At 38.9% G+C, this 11,105-nt stretch overlaps 1 long non-coding RNA gene across 2 annotated transcripts; it reads left to right on the forward strand.

Moving 5' to 3' along the window:
* The first annotated feature begins 443 nt into the window (after nt 1-443).
* On the forward strand, nt 444-3,922 carry LOC138306084 (uncharacterized). Of its 2 annotated transcripts, XR_011205775.1 has the most exons (5): nt 444-673; nt 2,115-2,225; nt 2,826-2,854; nt 3,009-3,119; nt 3,650-3,922. It is a non-coding gene; the product is annotated as an uncharacterized lncRNA (long non-coding RNA). The 2 variants fall into 2 exon arrangements; XR_011205776.1 differs by lacking the exon at nt 2,826-2,854.
* The last annotated feature ends 7,183 nt before the right edge of the window (nt 3,923-11,105 follow it).

Here is an 11,105-nt window from a genome sequence, read left to right on the forward strand (position 1 = left end):
ACTTCAGTCATATTTTTCTGTATTTTGACAAAATTTCAATTTACTATCATGCTTTTATTAAATTTTTCCTAAATTGGCAATTATTGCAGTTATGGGCTTAACGAATCATATTCCTAGGGAAATCTAATAAAATAACCGCAAGGAAATATCCCAAGGTCTGGGTCAGGACCCCAATGAAACTTTTCACAAATATTGTCTGATCAACAAAAAAACAACCTCGTTTGTTTTATGAGAGAGAAAAAAACTCGTCTAAATTTAATATTCATATCGATGGATTACCTGAAACAACTTCTTTCGCCTCTACTCATTTTCTACGGAAGATTGTCAACATCCCGGCCTCTGTAGTCAAAACGCGCACGTGCTGTTGTTTACGTCTGCTCGATATAGATGGCGCTCTAGCTAAAATCTAGATCATCGATATGTTTATCATTTACGGATCGATGGAGTCAAGCATCTCATCGACCCAGATTGGATGGAGTCTGTGACAACAGATCAAGACGGTGGCTTTTGATATTGTCACAATATTTTGATTATATCGTCAATATTAGTGAATGTGGTGTAATACATTACGATATATGATGTTTGCCGGTACACTACGACTAGGATGCCTAACTGTCAGCGATATTACAAGCAGCTTAACTATGTTATCGGAACAAAATACGACAATCACAAAGTAAGTTTGAGAAGCCAACATCTGATGAAAAATAAATCCTATGCCGCCCGGAAGCGGGGAGGTTCTGATTAAGACAGTAGTTTTAGTGTGTCTTTTTATGACTCCATATATTTACAAAGTACCTAAAATTAGAGCCAAAATAAATCCGTAAGAAAGCCCAGTCCATCTGACCCAAAAATAAAGGTGTATACATTATGTCCAATAGGCCTACTGTTTGTAGGTCTACTCTATGTAGAGTCTAGTAGTTTGTGTATCATCAGGTACTGTATGGAGTGTATGCATATCCATATTCAGTGAATTAGATTGTCACAACCCATACTGTAATGAATCCTTCAAATTACATTTATAATCATGATTGGCATGAAGAAGTATACATGTACATTAATTGTACCCTACATGTAGACTACATAGTACATGTAGAAATCTACATATAATAATTCTACATGTAGAACTAACTATATTTATAAGACTCAAGACTGTCATCATTCTCTTTTGTCCATAACCTTGCGTAAAAAAAGCTTATATAAAGAATAAAGGTTAAATAAGAAATCAAATAAAACATGAACACTAGCTGTTTGTGTTATCACAACTTCAGTGTGGTAATTGTATAAATTCCACACCATTATGGATAATGTTTATATATATAAATGGCGAAGTTTACATTGGTATACATTATTCTGCAGCTTCACAAATTAATAAATATAGTGTATAATTATGTAAATGTACCTACCAGGAAAGGATCCCTTCATGTTTTCGACACAGCTTTTTTAATGAAAAAAAAATCACTAGACTAAGAAAATAGAAATACCAGAGTAGTGATGCTTTAATTTAGATACAATAATAATTTTATAATTAATATAATCCTGATTCAATGATGGCATTTATGTTTTGTAAACATTCTTTAATTTGTTCTTAAATTTATCTATGGTACATATTGTGTCAACTGAATATTAATTCAGATCCAATATTGATGTTTTCTTTGTGAATCTTATCAATATGCACTTTTGAAATACATAGATTATTTATAGTAAATAACTGACAACCAATGGCTAAATATAATTATATGATTATTTAATAATATATTTCTTATATTTTGCTATCATGAAAATATAGAATATTGAAATTAATTGTGGATACTTATAATGACATTTTGTATGTCTAGTCTTTGATGAGGACATTTATATAACTTTTAACTGATTCGATAGTTCTGTAAAAGTTTATTTTAAGAGAACAGTTATCAGCATGGTGTAATAGGGAAAAGTAAATCTTTAAAGAACCTTACTTGCAATATTGATTCAATAACCCCAAGTAAATACGGGTAGTTAACCTATAGGTACATATAGTTACATACACAAAATGTATATATGTACATACATGTATATGTCAGATATACAAACATGTTAAATTGCCATCATTAGTTTATTTTTCTTTAATTTTCCAGATTTGACAGATTGATGTCTTTGAAATTAAATACCGGAGATATAAAATTGATTTTAATCAAGAAAATATTCCAGGACTGGGCAAGAAGAACTTACCCAAACTTTTTTATTTGGTAAGCAAACAAAATATGGAAAAAAAGTTTGTATGATATTGTACATATGAATGTCACTGTATTGATAAGTGTATTGGGAGCAAAGTTTTTATTCATTGTAAGTTTTATTCCATAATTAACTTTAAAATTAGATTGCTATAACTCATGTGGTATGTTATACCATATACATGTATACTTCATAATATCTTCCCTTTGAATAAAGTGAGATATATTGTATAAGAACTGGCTCTTCATCCTCTTCTTATCTAATAATATCCTGCAAAGCCCTGCATTTCTGAAGTGTTAAATATATGACTTATGGTGATGAAATTTGAAGGATACATATGTAGTTCAATTCTATAACCCAGAGCTAATGTTTAATACACTACATTCAGGTCATTGACCCTATGTTCTAAGAGAAAGGTAAAAAATAAAAGCCAAGTTCACAGTGATTTGATTGTCCAGGCTGGACCCTATTCTGAACTATTTGTAGCAATATCTACTAATAAGGGGAGACAATCTTGAGTTACGCTGCATATGATTTGTTCTACAGATGTAATATTTAATTTAGTCACAATTTTTCTTTTTTTTTTCTTTTTCATACACATGGGTCTGTGAAAGACTTGCCATGGACCTAACATATATAAAAAGTATGTACCCATTTTCACAAATATGTACATGATCTAATAGTGACTTTCCAACATTATAATTTATATGTCTAGGCATTGATCATAACAAAAAGGCACTAGTATTGTAGCCTCTTTGTTGTAAAACTTTATTAATGACAACTGTTGAATATTTCAGACTGACTACATTAAAATGCATGGCCACAAACAGCACTTTTCTCCAGACGTGACAGTGTTTGAAAATTGAAGATCAGCAAACTAGCCATGCCTCTTCGGCTACGAAGATCAGGTATTTTTTCACATCTGAAATGATTTCATACTGAAATACGAGTTGTCTTTCTGAAATTTATGAAACTTACTTAGTCAATATATTTCTTTTGTGACATTAAGGTCCTGCTTGTAAATTTTATATAATGTGGTTAACATTTACCTTGTTTGAAACACATACATTTCTAATGTAAGAAATAAGGACTTTTCAGTTGGAGTTGGAGAATGGTTTTATACTAACCATGTAGAATTTTAAATACTTGTTGTAATACCTTCGGATAGATCAAATGTCCATAATTAATTAACTTGGTAAAAGACACAAATGGTTTTCGGGATGAATAACATGACTTGGTAATTTGACGAACAAATAACAAAATGTTTTTCTTTTTTACTTGCGGTTAATTAAGACCAATATTCATATTTTATGCGTGCCGGCAAACCACAGAAACATCTAGTAATACATACACTATGTACGTGTAATGCTATCATGATATTAACTTAGTCAACATCATATTCATTGTGGCATTTATTTTTTATTTCTATTTCTTTTAGGTTTTCTTTCTCCCTAAATGGATGGACTGCTGCCTTCTGTTGGTATGAGATTGCAGATATCTGGGGCCAGTCAGTGCCTGTAACCCCTTAATTGGAGTGAGGAGTCCATACTCTGTTTGTCTGAATTATTGGTTAGGTCAACAAGCGACGGCTACTCTCAAGTAACAGGCTTGACCATGGCAACAAGGGATTTGATTGGCTACAAGGCAACACCTCTGGTCATATACACAGCTCCATATATAGCAAACTGACAAAACCCACATCATACTTTGTACAAAGCATGTTACATATATGTAAAAAGTTAACTTCATTAGTGTATATACCAATTATTACCGAATTTTGTAATTATAAGTACAATTGCTATGTGTCAGAGAAGGAACTTTTGTACATACCGGTATATATATCATGCATAATCTGCATATTTCTCTGTCCAAAGTGATGATCAAACAAGATATTGGTAAAGAGTTATCGCTCTTTGCTACAAATGATAAGCAAAACATGTGCTTAAGTTTTATGTAGTAGTTTTTATTAGACAAAATTAAACATTTGACCAGACATAATTCAAACTCCTCCTAAGGATATTGACCTGAAAAATCAAGGTGAAGATTTCTTAACCTGAATTTTAGGTCAAGATTTCTTGACCATGAAATTGGACCTGATAATGACCAGAATTCAGGTCAAGAAATCTTGACCTGAAAGCGCATTCAAAATGTTAGAACAGATTTACTTGACCTGAAATTTCGTGTCAAGATTTCTTAACCTTAATTTCAGGTGAAGATTTTCTTGACCTGAAATTCACCTGAAATTTCACCCAGAATTTTCGCATGAAATTGACCTGAATTTCAGGTCAAGAAATCTACCTGAAATAAAATTGACCAGAATTTCTACTTGAAATTAGACCTGAATAATTCAGGTCAAGAATTCTTAACCTGGAAATTTCACCAGAAATCGTCCAGAATTTCAGGTCAAGAAATCTCTGGAACGCTGTATTTCACCTGAAATTTACCTAGAAGTTCAAGTCAATTTCAGGTGAATTTAAGGTGCAAGATTTCTTGAATATCTTGACCTCGTGAAATCGAGGTTAGGAAATATTGGCTGTGTAGGTATTGATTCGATGACGTCCATGTGTTTGCGAGCGTAAACGTTTCATACGTTTCGGAGAAATAACGACCCGTAGATTGCGCTCACAAAATAATGACGTAACAATCGATACTCTAACCGCAAGGGAGCTAATTCTGCAATATGCAAAGACGGAATAGGCCATTAATAGAAAAATGGCGCTACTTTCATAATTTTGTTATGTAAAACATGTGTATCTTGTGACGTTCCGCTATTTGTGACGTCATTAATTTGTTTCTTTGAAAATTATACAACATATTTCTGAGGAGCCATCATGAAATGGTGAATGTACAAGAGGAAAGTCGTTTGACTGTTATTTTTTATCTATCTCAAACTCTACATGGACTCGTAACCTTTTTTCTCTTGTTGTATACATACTATATAGAATTATTTCAAATACACAAATATATCAAATGTATTAAGTACTGAATAGAGATTTGTTGGAAAACTTCTTAGGAAGGCTTGCACAATTCTAACTTGGAATAGAAAGAGGTAGGTGATAGAGAATGTACAAGAAATCGAAAATCTTCTCTTTGTATCGTTAATATATTTCTGAGTGTGCAGAATTATTTTTTTCATTGTCTGCTTTGGATAATTCTTGACTGCCATGTAAAATTAGCTTGAAGGTCCAGTGGGATGAAGTCATTTTAACCTCACGGGCACCACTTTATTCTATGATCTACATACTTATTGCAATTAAAAAGAAAAGTGAAAAGCATTTTCAATAGAATGTCCACAATTACAAAGTTTGAAATCAATTAAATTAGCATGAAATAAGTCATCGTTTAGAGTACTTGAATTAGTTCTTAATTAAGGTCTTGATTTCAGTCATATTATCCGTTTTAATGATACAGCAGTAAGCTATACCAGTAAATGTATAACCTATATACATGGAACTCACAACACTTAGTAGCTATATAGGTCAGCAGCTTAACCAGGATAAGCCATGTCGTACGCGTGTAAGCTAAGGTCTACTCGAATACATCAAGGGCGTTGAATATATTACACTTACGCGCGTACCTTTTTATTTTGGTATCCACCCATTATTTACATGAAATGAGATGTTTGACTTTGACGATGAAAAGGGTTTGCACACACAAAACATTAAAGGGTCATTGAATTGATCGAGCCGCGTGACATCGAGCCGCGTGTCATATCATATTACTCCATTTTTACTGGTTCTTCCAATCTTCCAAGTCTTTACCTTAGAGCTCGTTAAGTCATTTCATTGCCTTAAACCTCACAGCATCTAAACATCGTGGGGTATACACCGCCGGAGCTCGTTAAGTCATTTCATTGCCTTAAACCTCACACATTCTAAACATCGTGGGGTATACACCGCCGGAGCTCTTTAAGTCATTTCATTGCCTTAAACCTCACAGCATCTAAACATCGTGGGGGTATACACCGCCGGAGCTCGTTAAGTCATTTCATTGCCTTAAACCTCACAGCATCTAAACATCGTGGGGTATACACCGCCGGAGCTCGTTAAGTCATTTCATTGCCTTAAACCTCACAGCATCTAAACATCGTGGGGTATACACCGCCGGAGCTCGTTAAGTTATTTCATTGCCTTAAACCTCACAGCATCTAAACATCGTGGGGTATACACCGCCGGAGCTCGTTAAGTCATTTCATTGCCTTAAACCTCACAAGCATCTAAACATCGTGGGGTATACACCGCCGGAGCTCGTTAAGTCATTTCATTGCCTTAAACCTCACAGCATCTAAACATCGTGGGGTATACACCGCCGGAGCTCGTTAAGTTATTTCATTGCCTTAAACCTCACAGCATCTAAACATCGTGGGGTATACACCGCCGGAGCTCGTTAAGTCATTTCATTGCCTTAAACCTCACAGCATCTAAACATCGTGGGGTATACACCGCCGGAGCTCGTTAAGTTATTTCATTGCCTTAAACCTCACAGCATCTAAACATCGTGGGGTATACACCGCCGGAGCTCGTTAAGTCATTTCATTGCCTTAAACCTCACAGCATCTAAACATCGTGGGGTATACACCGCCGGAGCTCGTTAAGTATTTCATTGCCTTACACATCTAAACATCGGGGTATACCGGACGTTAGATTCATTGTTAACCTCACAGCATCTAAACATCGTGGGGTATACACCGCCGGAGCTCGTTAAGTCATTTCATTGCCTTAAAACCTCACAGCATCTAAACATCGTGGGGTATACACCGCCGGAGCTCGTTAAGTCATTTCATTGCCTTAAACCTCACAGCATCTAAACATCGTGGGGTATACACCGCCGGAGCTCGTTAAGTCATTTCATTGCCTTAAACCTCACAGCATCTAAACATCGTGGGGTATACACCGCCGGAGCTCGTTAAGTCATTTCATTGCCTTAAACCTCACAGCATCTAAACATCGTGGGGTATACACCGCCGGAGCTCGTTAAGTCATTTCATTGCCTTAAACCTCACAGCATCTAAACATCGTGGGGTATACACCGCCGGAGCTCGTTAAGTTCATTTCATTGCCTTAAACCTCACAGCATCTAAACATCGTGGGGTATACACCGCCGGAGCTCGTTAAGTCATTTCATTGCCTTAAACCTCACAGCATCTAAACATCGTGGGGTATACACCGCCGGAGCTCGTTAAGTCATTTCATTGCCTTAAACCTCACAGCATCTAAACATCGTGGGGTATACACCGCCGGAGCTCGTTAAGTCATTTCATTGCCTTAAACCTCACAGCATCTAAACATCGTGGGGTATACACCGCCGGAGCTCGTTAAGTCATTTCATTGCCTTAAACCTCACAGCATCTAAACATCGTGGGGTATACACCGCCGGAGCTCGTTAAGTCATTTCATTGCCTTAAACCTCACAGCATCTAAACATCGTGGGGTATACACCGCCGGAGCTCGTTAAGTCATTTCATTGCCTTAAACCTCACAGCATCTAAACATCGTGGGGTATACACCGCCGGAGCTCGTTAAGTCATTTCATTGCCTTAAACCTCACAGCATCTAAACATCGTGGGGTATACACCGCCGGAGCTCGTTAAGTCATTTCATTGCCTTAAACCTCACAGCATCTAAACATCGTGGGGTATACACCGCCGGAGCTCGTTAAGTTATTTCATTGCCTTACCTCACAGCATCTAAACATCGTGGGGTATACACCGCCGGAGCTCGTTAAGTCATTTCATTGCCTTAAACCTCACAGCATCTAAACATCGTGGGGTATACACCGCCGGAGCTCGTTAAGTCATTTCATTGCCTTAAACCTCACAGCATCTAAACATCGTGGGGTATACACCGCCGGAGCTCGTTAAGTCATTTCATTGCCTTAAACCTCACAGCATCTAAACATCGTGGGGTATACACCGCCGGAGCTCGTTAAGTTATTTCATTGCCTTAAACCTCACAGCATCTAAACATCGTGGGGTATACACCGCCGGAGCTCGTTAAGTTATTTCATTGCCTTAAACCTCACACATTCTAAACATCGTGGGGTATACACCGCCGGAGCTCGTTAAGTTATTTCATTGCCTTACCTCACAGCATCTAAACATCGTGGGGTATACACCGCCGGAGCTTGTTAAGTTATTTCATTGCCTTAAACCTCACAGCATCTAAACATCGTGGGGTATACACCGCCGGAGCTCGTTAAGTCATTTCATTGCCTTAAACCTCACAGCATCTAAACATCGTGGGGTATACACCGCCGGAGATCGTTAAGTCATTTCATTGCCTTAAACCTCACAGCATCTAAACATCGTGGGGTATACACCGCCGGAGCTCGTTAAGTTATTTCATTGCCTTAAACCTCACAGCATCTAAACATCGTGGGGTATACACCGCCGGAGCTCGTTAAGTTATTTCATTGCCTTAAACCTCACAGCATCTAAACATCGTGGGGTATACACCGCCGGAGCTCGTTAAGTTATTTCATTGCCTTTGCATCTAAAATCGTGGGTATACACCGCCGGAGTCGTTAAGTCATTTCATTGCCTTAAACTCACAGCATCTAAACATCGTGGGGTATACACCGCCGGAGCTCGTTAAGTCATTTCATTGCCTTAAACCTCACAGCATCTAAACATCGTGGGGTATACACCGCCGGAGCTCGTTAAGTCATTTCATTGCCTTAAACCTCACAGCATCTAAACATCGTGGGGTATACACCGCCGGAGCTCGTTAAGTTATTTCATTGCCTTAAACCTCACAGCATCTAAACATCGTGGGGTATACACCGCCGGAGCTCGTTAAGTCATTTCATTGCCTTAAACCTCACAGCATCTAAACATCGTGGGGTATACACCGCCGGAGCTCGTTAAGTCATTTCATTGCTTAAAAACCTCACAGCATCTAAACATCGTGGGGTATACACCGCCGGAGCTCGTTAAGTCATTTCATTGCCTTAAACCTCACAGCATCTAAACATCGTGGGGTATACACCGCCGGAGCTCGTTAAGTTATTTCATTGCCTTAAACCTCACAGCATCTAAACATCGTGGGGTATACACCGCCGGAGCTCGTTAAGTCATTTCATTGCCTTAAACCTCACAGCATCTAAACATCGTGGGGTATACACCGCCGGAGCTCGTTAAGTCATTTCATTGCCTTAAACCTCACAGCATCTAAACATCGTGGGGTATACACCGCCGGAGCTCGTTAAGTCATTTCATTGCCTTAAACCTCACAGCATCTAAACATCGTGGGGTATACACCGCCGGAGCTCGTTAAGTCATTTCATTGCCTTAAACCTCACAGCATCTAAACATCGTGGGGTATACACCGCCGGAGCTCGTTAAGTCATTTCATTGCCTTAAACCTCACACATTCTAAACATCGTGGGGTATACACCGCCGGAGCTCGTTAAGTCATTTCATTGCCTTAAACCTCACAGCATCTAAACATCGTGGGGTATACACCGCCGGAGCTCGTTAAGTCATTTCATTGCCTTAAACCTCACAGCATCTAAACATCGTGGGGTATACACCGCCGGAGCTCGTTAAGTCATTTCATTGCCTTAAACCTCACAGCATCTAAACATCGTGGGGTATACACCGCCGGAGCTCGTTAAGTCATTTCATTGCCTTAAACCTCACAGCATCTAAACATCGTGGGGTATACACCGCCGGAGCTCGTTAAGTTATTTCATTGCCTTAAACCTCACACAGCATCTAAACATCGTGGGGTATACACCGCCGGAGCTCGTTAAGTCATTTCATTGCCTTAAACCTCACAGCATCTAAACATCGTGGGGTATACACCGCCGGAGCTCGTTAAGTTATTTCATTGCCTTAAACCTCACAGCATCTAAACATCGTGGGGTATACACCGCCGGAGCTCGTTAAGTCATTTCATTGCCTTAAACCTCACAGCATCTAAACATCGTGGGGTATACACCGCCGGAGCTCGTTAAGTCATTTCATTGCCTTAAACCTCACAGCATCTAAACATCGTGGGGTATACACCGCCGGAGCTCGTTAAGTCATTTCATTGCCTTAAACCTCACAGCATCTAAACATCGTGGGGTATACACCGCCGGAGCTCGTTAAGTCATTTCATTGCCTTAAACCTCACAGCATCTAAACATCGTGGGGTATACACCGCCGGAGCTCGTTAAGTTATTTCATTGCCTTAAACCTCACAGCATCTAAACATCGTGGGGTATACACCGCCGGAGCTCGTTAAGTCATTTCATTGCCTTAAACCTCACAGCATCTAAACATCGTGGGGTATACACCGCCGGAGCTCGTTAAGTCATTTCATTGCCTTAAACCTCACAGCATCTAAACATCGTGGGGTATACACCGCCGGAGCTCGTTAAGTCATTTCATTGCCTTAAACCTCACAGCATCTAAACATCGTGGGGTATACACCGCCGGAGCTCGTTAAGTCATTTCATTGCCTTAAACCTCACAGTATTAAAACATCGTGGGGTATACACCGCCGGAGCTCGTTAAGTTATTTCATTGCCTTAAACCTCACAGCATCTAAACATCGTGGGGTATACACCGCCGGAGCTCGTTAAGTCATTTCATTGCCTTAAACCTCACAGCATCTAAACATCGTGGGGTATACACCGCCGGAGCTCGTTAAGTCATTTCATTGCCTTAAACCTCACAGCATCTAAACATCGTGGGGTATACACCGCCGGAGCTCGTTAAGTCATTTCATTGCCTTAAACCTCACAGCATCTAAACATCGTGGGGTATACACCGCCGGAGCTCGTTAAGTCATTTCATTGCCTTAAACCTCACAGCATCTAAACATCGTGGGGTATACACCGCCGGAGCTCGTTAAGTCATTTCATTGCCTTAAACCTCACAGCATCTAAACATCGTGGGGTATACACCG

This window comes from Argopecten irradians, chromosome 13 (genome assembly GCF_041381155.1).
Source record: "Argopecten irradians isolate NY chromosome 13, Ai_NY, whole genome shotgun sequence".
NCBI classification, from domain to species: domain Eukaryota; kingdom Metazoa; phylum Mollusca; class Bivalvia; order Pectinida; family Pectinidae; genus Argopecten; species Argopecten irradians.